Below are 15,987 nucleotides of genomic sequence, written 5' to 3'. Positions count from 1 at the left end.
GGAAGGAAGGAAGGAAGGAAGGAAGGAAGGAAGGAAGGAAGGAAGGAAGGAAGGAAGGAAGGAAGGGAAGGAAGGAAACCACTGATCTCATCCTCTTTCTCTACCTCAGTCCCTACTCCCATCTTCTAGGAGTTCCCTCAGCAAACTTAAAAGGCTATCCGCAGCAACTTGTGACATGGAATGCCAAGGATAGCTCTTAGTGGACACCTAGAAAAAATGGGAGAGCGCGGTGGAGGCGCGCGGGGGTGGGGGGGGCAGCAGGTTTGCAGGCTCCTGCTGGGCTCTTGCAGCTCTTCCTGGTGCCCTCTGTCTCACCCCGCCCTGCGCCTCAGGTCTAAAGAAAAACAAAACAAAACAAAACAAAAAACACCTAAAGCTCAATCTGCAATTACTCTCCTGTCTCTCAAGAGCTCGCACAGCCTGGATTCCATGGTGCGTGTTAAAAAGCGAAATTAACAAAAGCCCACCACCGCGCTCTTGCTTTCCTTTGCGGGAGGCGGCTGGTCACTGAGGCTGAGGACTGCTTGTTTTTTAAGTTGTGTTCAGAAGCATACACTAGCTTCCTCCACCCCCTCGAAGCTTCTACTTGGCATTTCTAATCTTTCAACTTTTATCCCTCTCTTGTCTATTGGGCAGCCTCTCCGTCTTTCTTTCTCTTGGATCTAGGAACAATAGGTATGTAAAGGGTCAGTGGGCATCACCCTATAAAGCTCAGAACCTAATTAATTTTATTAAAGGAGGATCTGTTTATGCAATATGACAGCCTGGGGGAATTAACCATTTGAAGACCCAGACGCCGGCTGGTCAGACACCCGAGTCCCAGCTCACAGCAGAGGCTTACACTTCCTGCCCCGCGGGGATCTGGTCTGGGGTCTGTTGGCCCTTCTGGAGAGTTAGTCCTAATCCTGGGTTGAAAACTGGGGACCTTGGAAAATCCATACATTGCCATCCCCACGTGATGGCTGAAGGGCTCTGCAGAGACAATTGCTTGCAGGGACTATTCAAAATGTGCCACTATTGGGAGGGGCTGGATCTTTGGCTCTTCAAGAGGACCTTTGGTGTTCTGTAATACTCTGCTTGGATGGAAATTAAGCTGAGCGAAATCCAATAGGTTTCCTCATGAGCAAAGGAAAATGTAACTGCTTTTAAGTCATTGGTTTTTTTTTTCCTGCCACTCTGGTAATTTGAAATACATTTTTAATAACCTCCTGAAAACAATTTAATAGTTCAGACATATTATTCTTTGATTTAATATCCCTGTGCATTCTTTAATTGCCAAAACAAAGTTTATTTCATTTTCTAAGGCTAACTTTATACCTCCTAGGAATTCTAATGTCATAGTCTTGTGTACCGTGTGTGTGTGTGTGTGTGTGTGTGTGTGTTTATCATCACCTTGGATTTTGTTCAACAGGGATGTAGAAATGTATAGCATATGTATAGAAATAGATATGATAAAATATTCAAGAGCTTTCTGAAGCCTTGAAAATAACCCCGTCTTTTATGGAATTTGTTTTGATTTAGATCTATAGATAGTAGAAAGAATGAAAGAAACTGTGAATTACACCGAATATAAGATGTTTATCACTTTAATATTACACTTCCTAGCTTCCACATTACAGAGCTTTAGAATGCTCCCCAAACTTTCCGGGGGGAAAGCTCTGCCTGGTGCAGTCTGAGGTTTATCTGGAAAGACCTGCCAGCACATGCCAGCTAAAAATGAGTGTCAATTAATAATAATAAAAGTGCTCCCTTATTTCTACCCTTGTGTAATTTAACAGGTTTGGAGAGGAACACGGGAGCACAGCAGTTGTGAGGGCTTTGCAATATATGCGGGTGTAACAGCTTTCCTTCGAAGAAGCCAAGCCTTCTTAAAATAGAATGGCTTAACATTTCTTTTTTATATTAAAAGTCCAATCTACACTTCACATAAAATGTTTTTTACCACAAAAATATTTGTCTCTAACAAAATGCACTTTTTGTTCTACCAAAAAAGCAAACATCTTGAAACAAAGTTCTCCCAGCTTCCAGCAGCTTCCCCATCGCCATTCTCTTCTTAGCTGCCCCTCCCCCACAGGGGTGCTCTGAACACTGGAATAAAAATAATCACTATTGAAAGACTGAATATTCCAGAATACCCTGTTTCCCAATATTGCTAACAAAATTCAATTCTCAAACTGCTCTCTGATGGAACTAGGCAAACTGGGGGACTTACACAGATATTTCTAAGTGCAGTTTGTTGCTTTAAAAACATATTGTACTGATTAATAAAAATGTGAAATAATTTGAGTTACAAATTTTGAACTACAGATCGCCATCTGCTCAAATGGGGGAAAACCAAAAATTACTGAATATATTTTCTCACCTCTCCTTTTTTTCATGATAACATAAACAACATTCCTGAATAATTAAAAAAAGAAACTGACTGCACTGACTGCATTTTTATAGTTCAACAAGTGCTTGGTGAGTCCACCTTCTCCAACGTGCAATTATGCTTTTCTTAATTACTTGCATATGTTCTATCAGAAGAGTGGTGTCCTGGAGGTTTCCTGTGTGTTGTGCAAATCCTGTTAGCTCCTTGGGAAGGGACTGCAGTCTCTGAGTTGAGATGGTAATGCAGACCACCATCAGGCAATCACTCTTCATCCTAGGTGACTCTGTCAGAGCCCTGTGGCAACAATCGATGTCCTGTGGGCTGTGAGAGAAGAAGAGAGTTCACAAAAAAAAAAAAAAAAAAAACAAAAAAAAAACCAAAAAACAGGTTTTCAGGAAAAAAAGTCAGCCCACCAGATAGATACATAGTTAAAGAGGTTCAACAAACTAGGAGAGAAGAAAGTAGCTAAGTAAGTTACCACCCATGGCTGCCAACAGCACTTGATGGTCACACATCCAGGACCGGAGTGGAATTCATTACTCCACTAGTAGAACTGGGGAATTATCTAAGATTCACCATGTTGCTGACTTTCAAACAATGAAGATGGCAAGTCAGGAGCTATCAGTGCAAGGCTTCCTAACAGGAGATCCAGGAGACATGTAATGTGCAGCTTCATAAATACTGTCTCAGGCTGTGCATGGCATGAAACAACTGCACCCTGCCGCAAAATGGTGTTGCTGGGGATCAAACTCAGTGTCTAAATGCATGCTAGTCAAGTGCCCTACCACTGAGCAACGTCTCCAACCCCACAAGCAGGTGAACCATAGTCCTAAGAATAAAGGAATCCATTTACATTAAGCAAAGAACAGGATCCTTCCTCTTTGTTTCTTTCTTGCTGACTGGCTGAGCTGGGGGTGGGGCAGGGAAATGCCTTTGTTTGATTGATTGATTGTTAGTTGTAGGGAGACACACACTGGCACTGTGAACCAAAAAACAACACTTGATGGTTGTAGCTACTACTGTGCCCCTGGGAGGAAGAGTGGCCTGAAGTGATGTTGTCATGCCTACCATATTTCATGACCAGCTTCAGTTAAGGTAAAATTTAGGGTGTGAACCCCCAGATCTTTGGAAGAATGCCTACATGGTTCATGTCCACTGTAGATCAGAACCCAATGATGCATGTGGAGGAATGCATGTGTATCTATCTGGCTACAAAATGAGTCAGACTTGGTTTAGAAAACACCCAAATCCAGGGGCACTGTTGGGTAATAATGTGCAGGGTTTGGCTGAATTGGACAATGTGAGACAGGCTCTCAAGGAAGGGAGAGATGCCCCAGAAGTGTGCAGCAGCAGAGATGCATTTAGAAAAGGTGATGGCGCAGCTTTCAGATAGACCCCAGATATCAGCCTTCACTGTCTGGCTGAGCTACAGGCAACAGGAAACACCTCCATGTTTCGGAGAATGGTTGGTAGGTGACGAGTTCTTTAGAAAAATGAAACCTGGGGCATATAAAGTTTGCAAGACCTAGGGGCCTCTCTTCCCAATAGTGGCTGACTAGGCAATCTTCTGAAGTGGGAGTGGGTGGGTAGGGGAGCAGGGTGGGGGGAGGGTATAGTGAACTTTCGGGATAGCATTTGAAATGTAAATAGAGAAAATATCTAATAAAATTAATTTTAAAAAAAGGAAATCTAAAAGGAAAAAAAAAGGGAAAGAAAAATGAAACCTGGAAGCACTGTGGAGAATGGCTCAGGGCAAGTTGCTATCTGCCAGTCAACCTGTTTCTATCAGCCAGTCTTCCAGAAATGGTCCACACACAAATGCAATGCCTTAGACCTGCCCAGGGGAGGGCACTTGGCAGTTCCTTCTTCATTCTGATGCTTCTGGCAGTGGTTTCTGTTTACATGCACAGGATGGCTGATTTTTGGAGTTTTCAGATACAAACTCTATTCTTTAAATGCTTCTACCTGTTTTTGAAATCTTTATGTCTAGGAACCGAATTCACTTTCCCTGAGGTCAGTGCAAAAGATTTTACCAACACTTATGCCTCCTCTTGACTCAATTTGATGAAAGCTGATCTAAATTCACAAAGAAGCCCCTCTCTCACCTCTAAGAATGGGCATTAGAAGGTAGCTAAGCCTCCTAGCCAGACAGCTATGTTTATTCAGCACCCACAGTGTGCACAGTCTTTCTCTGAACTCTTTTAAAAACGAAACCCAAATACAGATATTTAAAACCAGACAACAAAGATGAATAATTTACACAATTGTTCAACTGTGCTTTTTTTTTTTTTTTTTTTTTTTGAGACAGGGTTTCTCTGTGTAGTCCTAGCTGCCCTAGAACTCACTCTAGTGAGTGCACCACCACACCAGGCCACAATTGTGAATGGTGGTGCACGCCTTTAATCCCAGCACTCGGGAGGCAGAGGCAGGCAGATTTCTGAGTTAGAGGCCAGCCTGGTCTACAAAGTGAGTTCCAGGACAGCCAGGACTATACAGAGAAACCCTGTCTCGAACAAAAAACAAAAACAAAAAAATTCTAAAATTAAATGATGATCGAGAGTGCCCATTCAGAGCTTTTTCTGGAAGACAAAGCTAAGTGTTAGAATGGAAGTTTGTCTTTACAGGGACAAAGAAAACAACTTACAGAGCTTTTTTAAAAGTTTTTTTTTAATGTGTTTGTATGTTTGTCTGAATGTATATCTGTGTTCCATGTGTACACCCAGTGCTGGAGGAGACCAGAAGAGGGTTTGGGATCTCTTAGGACTGAGTTACAGGTGGTTGTGAGCTGCAATGTGGGAGCTGGGAATCCCACCCTGATCCCAGTGCTCTTAACCAATGAGCCATCCCTCCTAGCTCTGCGGAAAGTAACAGTCTCAAATATGGGACAGCATGCTACATTTCAAATAGCCTCTGCTAGTTAGAAAACTGCCCTGTGTCCTGCAAGGGTCATCAGCACTGTTTTAATATGGGTCTGCTAATACTCCATTCCAAAGGCCCTAAGTTAAAAATCTTGTATCTTGGCTGCTAAAACCACTGCAGGCTGAGTCTTGTCAAATAGGACGGGACATTGTTTTCCAGCCCTGGACATGGAGCATAATAGTGTCGTCTAGGGGTGGGAGGGAATGAGACTGACTGGCTGACTGGCTGTGTGCATGCGTTGGAGGTGGGCAGACAAGAAAGCTGAGCTCACACACATCCCTCTGTGTGCACCTTTGCTGTGATCCCAGGCTAGAACCTCGTTCTCCTGAGAGTGAAGATTGCCTTGACATTTTGAGTGAAGAAAGTCTCCAGTCACTCATGAATTTTTCATACAGGATTTAGCAAAAGAAGGTATTTATGTGAGCTTTCTGCAAAATAGTTTCTATTACAATGTTTGCCACTGTTATCTGTTTCTCTGTTAAATTATTTGTTTTGGTTACATAAAATCCCCCTAGGCAGGGTGTGGTGATGACACCTTTAATCTCAGCAGAGGAAAGGCAAAGGCAGAAGGATCTCTGTGAGTTCCAGGCCAGCCTGGACTACATAGCAAGTTTTAGGTCAGCCAGGGCTATATAGTGAGATCATGTCAAAAAAAAAAATCCTCAATTATGTAAACACACACAAGTACGAGTAAATTTTATGAAGTACATATAAATATGCATTATGACTTCACAAAAATATTGTGAAAAATTAAATCAAATGTCTGCTTCTCTCCTTAATTCTCTTGTAATTGGTACTGCTTTTATATGGGTCCCTACTTCAAACATCAGAGAGAAAACATTTAATTCATCTTACATATCATATCTACCACACTATCACAGACGCTATCACAGAGGGTGCAGAAGAACTAGAGAGTGGGAGACTTCCGGTGGTCTGAGCCCTGAGCTACAGAGCACCCTTTATCTGGTTAGAGCACGGTCTTAACCTAGCTGCTGCTCAGAGGTGACACTGTCTGGAGTCCCATTCTCACTGAAGACTTGTCAGGAGAGCCTGCCTAGGTCTTTATTTATTTATTTTTTTCTCTCTCGCTAGCTGTGCTTCCAATGTTTTATCTTGTAGATAAATATGAAAATTATTATGTTAAATATGAAAACTGACTATTCCCTTGGGTTCTTCTTGTTTAAATTACGGACCCATAAGTGTTGCGTTTCATCCTTGGCAAGAATGAAAAAGAATCAACTGAAAACCGTGGAAGCTCTCTATCTAAGAAACAAGTTTAATAGTTTACACCGCGTGCCAATTGAGTGTGATGGCTACTCTGGAGATCTGTGAGCATTCATTAGCTTAGTTTCCTCCAGTTAGCGTGCAATAAAAATAATCATATTTGCCATTTACTAGAGGCTTTGCACCCTCAGAGTGCTTTGCCAGCATTGAGTGGTTTACTTATTAATAATCTATGTTTCTGCTTAATGAAACTGGATTTCTATTTACAACCAAGGGGAAATTAGAAAACATTCCCCGAGAAGGTAAGAGGATCGCTCACAAGTATCGGATTGCTTGGTTACCTTGTCCTGACCATTATTTTTAAATAACTTTGTGATGGCCAATAAACAAAACAAAACAAAACTAAACTAAACTAAACTAAACTAAACTCTCAAGGTCCTGGGCAGTGATGTAGAAGAAGAAGGAAATGAACAATTTTGAATTTTACCCTCCAATTTACTCATGCAAAAAAAACCCTCGGTTTCAGATGCTAAAGATTAGATACCAAAGAGATCTCTTTTCTTTTTTTTTTTTTTTAAGATTTATTTATTTATTTATTTATTTATTTATTTATTTATTTATTATATGTAAGTACACTGTAGCTGTTCTCAGACACTCCAGAAGAGGGAGTCAGATCTTGTTATGGATGGTTGTGAGCCATCATGTGGTTGCTGGGATTTGAACTCCTGACCTTTGGAAGAGCAGTCGGGTGCTCTTACCCACTGAGCCATCTCTCCAGCCCGAGATCTCTTTTCTTGTGTTTATTAATATGCAGCAGCAGCTTCAGGACTTCAGGGGTGGGAGGTGCCGGTGATGGGGGGAGAGGTCTAGAACCCCTTGTCTATCAGGTCAGAGGTCTTGTCTTGTCCCAACTAGCTGCAAGCAGAGAATAGACCCAAGCAAGGCATTTTAGGATGGTTCGTTTTGTTTCTTTGGCTCTGTTTTTAGGATTGCTAGTGGTTATGGCTCTAGCCCTGAGCTTGGAAGGTCACCTCCACAGGTGAAAGAACATTAACTGCAAGTGGGGGTGGGGTGGCACTTAAGCAGCCCCCACAGACCCATAGGTACCCCTAATACATCTCCACCCTGTTTTGCAAACTGATCTGCTCATCTCAAGACAGACTGTTCCCAGAAAACTCATGTTTAATGAGATCTACTTAGGACTCTGCCTGTTTCCTGGAGGGTGTTTGCAGGTATCTGGAAATTTGAGGTAGAACAGAATAAAAGGCATGTAGAAACTAGTTCACACAGAGGTTTGCAATGCTACACTGTCCTGCCACTTGGGAACATTGACACCCAGAGCTCAGCCCTGTAAGAATCAGTGCTAGCCGTGGACACGGACTCTTGTACTAGCAGGGATGTGTTGAGTTTCAGTGTGGCAACACACTGTCTCTTTCTCTTACATCCATGTTTTGATAAAGCACACTTTTCCTCACTTCTACAGTGATTTTTGATTTGTCTGTCTCTTTCACATTTACGATATGATTCTTTAACTGATGACAGTGGGGTTCTGTAAACACACCCCTTTGCTACAATTAAGGGTATTTTTTCAACGGTGTCTTTGCTCATGAAAGTGCATGAAAATTTGGTCATGAAATTTTGTTCAAAACTAACCGAAGGGGCTGATTCTGCAAGTAAATCATTTCACACACACACACCATTCCCTTATATGAGGTCATTTCAAAGCATATGTGAGTGAAGGGCAGACACTCTTAGAAGGCTGTTGTTTGACAACATGACTTGTGCGCCTCCAACCCTGATGAGTAGAAATAACAGATATGTTTAAAAGTTAATCTGGTTGAAAAAAAAAAAAAGGTTAATCTGGGTCTTTCTACTGGCTGGACAAAAGCACTGGAGGCAGAACCTGGTTTTGGATTCACTTTGGTGTAAAGGGCGCCCTCTGGTGTCTTTAGAACCATGTGCTCTGTCTTTTGCATGGTGCACAGCCTTTTCAGTGAGAGAAGATCAGACGTGGTCAGGAGCAAGTCACTGACAAACAGTTTGCAGACTGTGCAGGCAAGTCAGAGTAAGGTGACCACCACCTGACGGATTTTCTGTCCAACACCCGTGATGCCTGTCTCCCATCACCCGTGTGAGCCTTCTCTGGATCTTCCTGGTCGTATGGAAATGGGGGGCCTGGGCACTGAGAGACTCACCTATGCTCTGGAAAAGACTTTTGCTGTCTGAATCCTCATCTGAAAGCAGATAAACAGAGCTGCAGAGTCAACCAGGAGTGGGAACAAAATTGCAATTCAATTGCTTTTTTTTTAAACACATGTTGTGAAATAATGGCAATAAATTAAATAATCAAAATATTTAACTGTATAAACTGGCTTCTGCCACTAGTGCAGTTTGCTTCTTTTCACAAGCAATGGTGCTTTACATACCAATAGGTATTTTTAAAATTATCTCAATGTCTATTTAAACACGCCACACCAGGAAGGTCTTCTAGGGTTTCTTTTTTTTTCAGTTAAAATTAATATTTGCTAATAAAAGAACCATTGAGACTTTGAAGTAAACACTCATTTATGTGCCCAAAAGAGCGGTGCTTCCTGTTTTCTTTGCTTTCGACACCCCCCCCCCCGGCCAAGCTCAGGACATCAAGCTGGACACGATGAAGAGCCTTCTTGGCTCAAGGAGCACAGACTACTCCTCTCACAAGACCATCGGTGTGTGGGCTGCAGTTTTCATTTACTTGTAAAGTTTAAGGTGTCAGCTGTGAGACTGACTGTCAAAGGTGATTGTAGCATAATCCAGGAGAATTGGGGGTCGGGGGACAGTTCCAGAGGAAAAACCCAATCTCACACCTACTAAATTTTCATATCTATTTCAGGCATAAATGGATTCTGTGACTTAAAAAAAAGTCCCATGAACACAGTGGAGAAGGCAGCACTGAGATCCCCGGTGCAGTGATATGGAGCTGTAGACCACACTGTGGGGCCGATCTGGGGGGTGGGTTAATGATCACAGTCCAAATCAAATATTGCCAAGAGGAGAATCAGGCAGGAAACACCCCTGGACTTCTCTCCAAAACACAGTTTGGCATTTCAGTTCTGACTGTAAGCTCTCTTTAGACCTTTCTGCTATCTTTGCCTACCTCAGAAATGCCCATATAATAAGAGAGAGAGAGGAGAGAGCAGAGAGAGAGAGAGAGAGAGAGAGAGAGAGAGAGAGAGAGAGAGAGAGAGAAAAGAGAGAAGGACCTGAGATTTGTGTGATATTTTTCAAGGATTACCAAGTCAATTACCGAAACAGAAAAATAAAAAAGAAATAGTGGAACGTCATATGCTTGGGCATATTCAATTCAAACAGCTCCCAGGGAATATAGATTCTCTCTGCATGGTGAACAGTGTGCTCACAAGTCGCTGGCAAGCCCACAGCAGTTTAAGGTAATATGTTTGGTCAGCAGGTGTAGCCACCAAATGAACAGTGGCTTAAGACCCAGAAAGCAAGAGATGGCCATGCTCTGAAATGAGAAAAGCCTTCTCAGGCTATTATTTAACATTCTACATATATGAGATACAGAATGAAGGAATGAGAATTATCTTAAAATCCCTGCAAAGCAGGGCCTGCTTTCTCGAGGCAATCTCAAGCTTTAGTAGTTCAGACAGATTCTCTCCCTGACAATTAATATTAATGGGTAGATTTCACAATGTGGCATTATCACACGGGAGATGGGTGGGCACACCATCTGGGTTTTGGCAGGTATTAGATGTAATCAAAGGGATTACTTGGCTCGGGAAGAAATAGAAACCTTGGGTTTGTTTAGTCTTTTGCCTCTTTTGTTTGGACACAACTCTAGGTGTGCCTAACATTTTCTCCCTTGTTCCTTGCTTGTGGTTAGGAGCATCTGAAAAAGGGGACACACAACAACAACAACAAAAGGATGGGCAATCCTAAGAGATAGCTTTTATGTGGAATTGTGGTCCCCTTTCCTTTTTCTCTTGAAACCCACCAAATACTTGTTGAGTTCCTACTATGGGCAAGGGGCTCCACCAGGGTCTGTGGGCACAGATTTGTTTCTGGATACTTCAGTCACTAACTCTGCCGGCCTACATCAGCCCCCACCCTCCCCACCATTGACTGCCACCGTTGTATAAAGGCATACTTGTTACTTAGTGGATCAGAATGAAGAATCTACCTTGAATTTTGGAAAATAATCTCATAATTTATTGTTAATTGCAAGCATCCAAAGCACTAAGCAGGGGGACTTACCAAAGACATATACATTCATTTTCATTAAAAATAAAGAGAACTGTTGGTTGGTTTACATTTTTGGAGACAGGAGAACAGGCAGTCCTTGAGGTACCGGAACCCAGTTGATCCTGCAGGCGACTTTGAATGTTGCTTTACCCTTTGCTCTGATATAAGTGCAAAGCAGGCTTGTCACCACAGTGACCCCCAACTTCCTCACCCAGAATCTAGCCCTTCCACCCCAGCAAAGGACACATTGCAGAGCCAGAGGGAAGAGCTGCAACCCCCAGGAGCTAGGTCCTCCTCTCTCCTGACTCCTCACAACCACACAGGGCTGCATGAGATCCCAGTCTTGTCCCAAGAAACTAATTGTGTTGGGCAGGTATACTTTGCCACTTGGTAGATACGATGGTCTATCATCATCTTTAGAAAATACTTTTCTAAAGATAGATCAATCTTGAGGTAGTCCTGTTTGCAAGAACAGCAAGATTTGCTAAGGGCCGACTATTTCCCACGCCTGAAGCCTAAGTCCTCTCCTCAGACAACCGATTCAGCTAATGTGGAGCGCTGCACTCAGAGGTGGGGGTTTCTTTCTCCTCCCAGCAGCTTCCGGGCATAGCTTCAGGAATAACAGGCAGGTGTTGCATGTTTTATGCGAATCTTTAAATTTTTTACTATTAACAACAAAACTACAAATTCAGCTTCTCAGGTCGGCTTGAGCCCGGGAAGTGGTGTGGCCTCTTGTAATGGTCACCTGCCTTTGTGGTTACTTCAATTCTGCTTTAGCCCAATGATCACATGTGGCTAGTACAGGGCAATCCAGCGCCACAGAAAGTCCTGTTGCATTGGTTGGTCAGAAGGTGTAAGAGCTTTTCCTGGACCCTGCCGACCCTGCCTGCTGGGGGGATCCAGACCCAGGTGCCTACTACCTTCCAGTCTCTTGTGCGCAGGACACCTGGGTCCTCTAACCTGACGTTGGAGGAGCAGGAAAAACCTTGCTACTGTTACTGTTACTGCTACTGTTACTGTTACTGCTACTGTTACTGTTACTGCTACTGTTACTAAGGGATGACAGGAGAAGCTTTCTGAGCAGGCATTTGGGAGCTGAGTCCACTGAGGCGCCAACCCTCTACCCTAAAAAGAAACTTGCATGAAAGGGACGAGTGTTTGCCCGGCTAAGCACCGCCTGCGTCCTGAGTTCTCTTGCCTCATTCTTTGCAGCAGGACGAACCGCGGGACAAAGGCTCTGTGGCGGCAGCTACTCAGCTCAGCGAGGAGGGGAGACCATGGCCACCCGGGGTGCCTCTACCCCCGGCGCACCCGCCTTTGTCTGCCCCGCCGCCGTGATCCGGGTCTGCATGAAGCGGGCGCCATCGTGTGGCCAGAATCTGGTATTGCAGTGCAGGTGGCACGGCGGGACCACGAGAATGTTGATAACATCATGGTGGTCACTACATTGGATGTAAAGATGCCTTCTATTATGTGTGTTGTGTATAGATGTACTTCTAATCAGGGGATCTGAGCAAACGCCAGGATAAAAAGGAGGAAATTACGTACTTGCCTATGTATAGTGAAGAAAAGATATCTAGACTCATGATTGAGAATACTTGCTAACACTGTTGTCTGACTCCTCTTGGGATACCTCTGGGACCTCACAAAAGAATAGAATTCCAGTACTGCTGGGTGACCTACAGAAACTGTTTAGAACTCAAGAGCGGGAGAGTGGTTTCTAATTCTTATGACCATTCAATACCATGGCCGCATGTACTCTTTCTCAAACTAAAGCATTTCATAGTCAAAATAAAAAATATGTCTGAGACGTATGTAATGTGAAAATGTTGGGTCCCTGTCCTCTGGAGAAAGGGACAGCATTACAAGCTACATTGGATGAGATTAAGCTGCATTTTAGGTGAGAATTCAGATTAGAGGATTTTCTAGCTTGAATGACCCTGCGCATCAGGAGAAGCTGTTGTAGCCTTCATAAGGGTGGAAAATATGTTTGTGCCCCCAACGCCCTGCCATGCTCTGCTTTGTTTAAAAAGATACTCACCTGGGGAAGACCGAAAGAAAGGGGTGTTTCCTCTGACTTTTTTTTTTTTTTTTTTTTAGAAGGCAGGGGTAGAATTGGTTTGCTCAGAAATGACCCTTTTGCTCCTTGAAAGCCTTCTTTTCCTAAAGGCAACACTGCCTTCCTGCATGGGTGGACAGCGTTCCAACACATTCAGCCCAGGTCCATTTAGTAAGAATTGGTTACACTAAGCTATTGTCAGTCCCAAGAGCCTGGGTTCTGTGATATATTTGCAGAACTGGCATTTCAAGAGAGAAGACCTTCATGGCCCCGGGTGTTATATCTAGTCAAGGCACATGTGTTGGGCCACCATAGATCCTATAGGCAGAGGCCTCAGTGACATATCTTTGTGACTACCCTAGGACAGAGAGGGCACTTAACACTGTGTTGGACTGAACTCTAAATCCACTGTTTGTCTAGAACCACCTCGGGGGCCACAGAAAATATTGAGCCAAGAGTAGCACCCCTGTAGTTGGGATGCAAGGGATGTAGACAGCATGGACACCTTAGAAGCCAGATCTATCCTGACTCTAAAGAAGACTGGGTGTTCATGCTGAGAGGAGACATCTAGGATCCTGAGAGTAGAAGAGCCAAAGGCTGAGATAGCCTCATCCAGAATAGAGAATCTGGCAGAACCATAGGCCACAGCCTGGGGTTGAGAAAGGAAGAGTTTAAGATGTCCATGAATATGCATGCTCTTCACAACGAACATTTGGAAGGCTCTGTCCTCCTGATCAGGACATACATAAGGTCTGATGTAGGAAGCACATGAGTTAGGGCTGCTCTACTATGGCTTTGTTCCCAGGCATGATTCTGGTCCTAGATCTTCGATGAGTCTCTGGAGATGGGCAGGAGGGGCGGGGCAGAGCAGAAGGAAAGCCCTGTAGGCATAACAAGGAAGCACATGAGGCATGGAATGAGTTAGCTGTGTTCCCTGTTTCCTCTTTAGAGCTTAGGGCAACTGGAATCCATCCATGGTCTCTGTTCTTCCTCTAAGATCTCACTCTGAGACTCAGCCTGAGTGTCTGTTCATGGTTGGGCTTCCAACAGAACTCAAAAGAGAATAATCACAGTAAGTAGCTCACTTCCTGGGAGAATCTGCCCATCCCGCTCCCCCTGGGGGCTAGGGAGACGACTCCGACCAGGGGAGCTTGTGCTGTTTGCCCAGGGCACTCAAGCTCAGTTCCCGGCGCCCACATTGTGCAGTTTACAGCTGCACGTAACTTCAGTTCCAGGGGATCGGATGCCCTCTTCTGGTCTCTGCACCTGCATATGCTTGCACAAACCCATACAATTGCTTAGAGCTCTGACTACTCAGAATGACACAGTGGACCCTTTCTATTAAAAACAAAACTTTAGGGGACTCCTGCTATGTGTGTTTGCCTGCTTGACTAGGCGCAGCTAAGCATCCTCCTATAGGAGGAAAAAACATTTGCCTTGTCAGGGGAAAAAACAAAATTGTCTCTCAAAGTCACAAGGAATTGATTCAAAGAACCCCTGAATACCAACATTCAAGGACGTTTAAGTCTTATAGAAAATGGTATGTGTTTGCATGTGTCCTATGCATACTCTCTCCAATACTATAAATCATGTCTAGATTACTACCTATTATTAATACCTTTGCAATGCAAAGTCTTTGCAAGTAATTATTATGTGGCAGCATTTAGGAGAGGAGGACAAGGGGGAAAGTCTGTCACAAACACAATTTTAAAACTGTTTTCAACCCACAATTGGTTGACTTCACGTATACAGAAAGCCCAGATAGACAGAGGGGCTGCACTTGTCCTCTGAGCCACCTGTTTAAGAAGGGCAGCCAGGCCAACCTGCAGGCGATCCTGACCTTGGGTCTGTTTTTCAAGTAGGGCAGAGAATCACTGTCATTTGTTTTGCTGGGACCCGTATAAGCTAACAAAAGCCAGTCTTTCTCCATCATCATACAACATGTCCACACTGCTGTCTGCATGGCAACTGTTGGTCACCTCACCAGTCTTGGTTACTGCTTCCTTGTCCAACATGTCAGGAGCCAGAGAGGTCTTCCAGCTCTTACTACTTTCCCCAAACTCCCCCTCTCTCCTAACACCAGCAAGGCCACAATGAAGAGGACTTTTTTCGTGGGCTCCTAAAGGAGGTCTTTGGCCTTCTTGCTTCATCTTCCCAGTGGGAAAGCCCTTTACACTCTCCATGGGGCAGCCATGACGTTTCCAAGCCTTGCCTTGGGTTCCCCTTGGGCTGCTGGCTCGTGGGAGGCAGAGGTTGGTGAGAATTAATTGTGAAGTGTATTGAGAGGCACAAATGGAAACCAGTCCCGCGGCGGAGAGATTATTACTGTTGGCAATTTGGGTTTTCTGAAATAGCTCTTAGGATCTGACTGTGGCAGCCCAAACCCCAGAGGTGAGCTCAGGGCTGATGGATTTTCAGAATGGCCCTGTTTCCCTTCAGCCTTCGGCTCTCTCCCGGGCCTGAGGCCAGAAAGGCAGAGGGGTCCTCGGGCTGGGGAGCACCATCTCTTCCAAAGGCTGCAGAGGGAGGACACCGAAGGCTGAACCCCCACGTTCTTGAAAGAGGGTCCCCAGACTTCTCGGAATGATTTCCTTCTCACTTCATTGTCCCCGTCCCTGTCTGAAATGGCAGGTGACCTAAGAGGGAGCGGTGTGCGAATTGATTTGGAGGCGATCAATGGCTCAGGGCGCGGCCTGGCTCGCTGCAGTGCCACAGATCTCCGAATCGATTCACACACCATTCTTTCTCTACACACCTGCCACGTCGGATGGAGAGGGACGCATGACGTGAGAACAGCATTCTGTGTTCATTAGGCCGCTGCCGCCACCGCTTTCGTCCCAGCTCTCCACAAATGCTAGCCCACCACCTTCCGAGTTGAAAGAGCCCCCATCCATGTGGGAGGAGTAAGGGTCTCAGAGACACCGGAGCTGGCCAGGCCTTTGACCTGAGCCAAAGTTAACATACTTTCTCCGTATGGCTCTGCAGGCATGCACCAGCTCTCTATTCGTTTCCTTTCCTCAAAGACCTTTGGGGACCAGTTTATCATGGGCTAACTCAGTTGGTGTGCCCCCAGGCCTTGCTTGGACCGTCTGAATCATGATCAGGACAATCCTCGATTTGCAGTCACAGGAATGCCCACTAACCCAACACATGGAGGGAACCATCGAAGCCA

The 15,987-nt window shown here is 44.5% G+C and overlaps 1 long non-coding RNA gene across 1 annotated transcript in view; it reads left to right on the top strand.

The window, feature by feature from the left end:
* Positions 1–12,568, top strand: part of LOC110304625 — a 26,294-nt gene extending 13,726 nt beyond the window's left edge. Inside the window, exons 2-3 of the long non-coding RNA XR_002379091.1 lie at positions 2,524–2,648; positions 11,969–12,568. This is a non-coding gene — a long non-coding RNA (uncharacterized LOC110304625). The remainder of the gene's footprint in view (positions 1–2,523; positions 2,649–11,968) is intronic.
* Positions 12,569–15,987: the final 3,419 nt, after the last annotated feature.

The sequence above is a fragment of the Mus caroli genome, chromosome 11, assembly GCF_900094665.2.
Source record: "Mus caroli chromosome 11, CAROLI_EIJ_v1.1, whole genome shotgun sequence".
In the NCBI taxonomy this organism is placed as follows: Eukaryota; Metazoa; Chordata; class Mammalia; order Rodentia; family Muridae; genus Mus; species Mus caroli.
The sequence above is the reverse complement of the archived record's forward strand: the minus strand, read 5'-3'. Positions and strand labels throughout refer to the sequence as shown.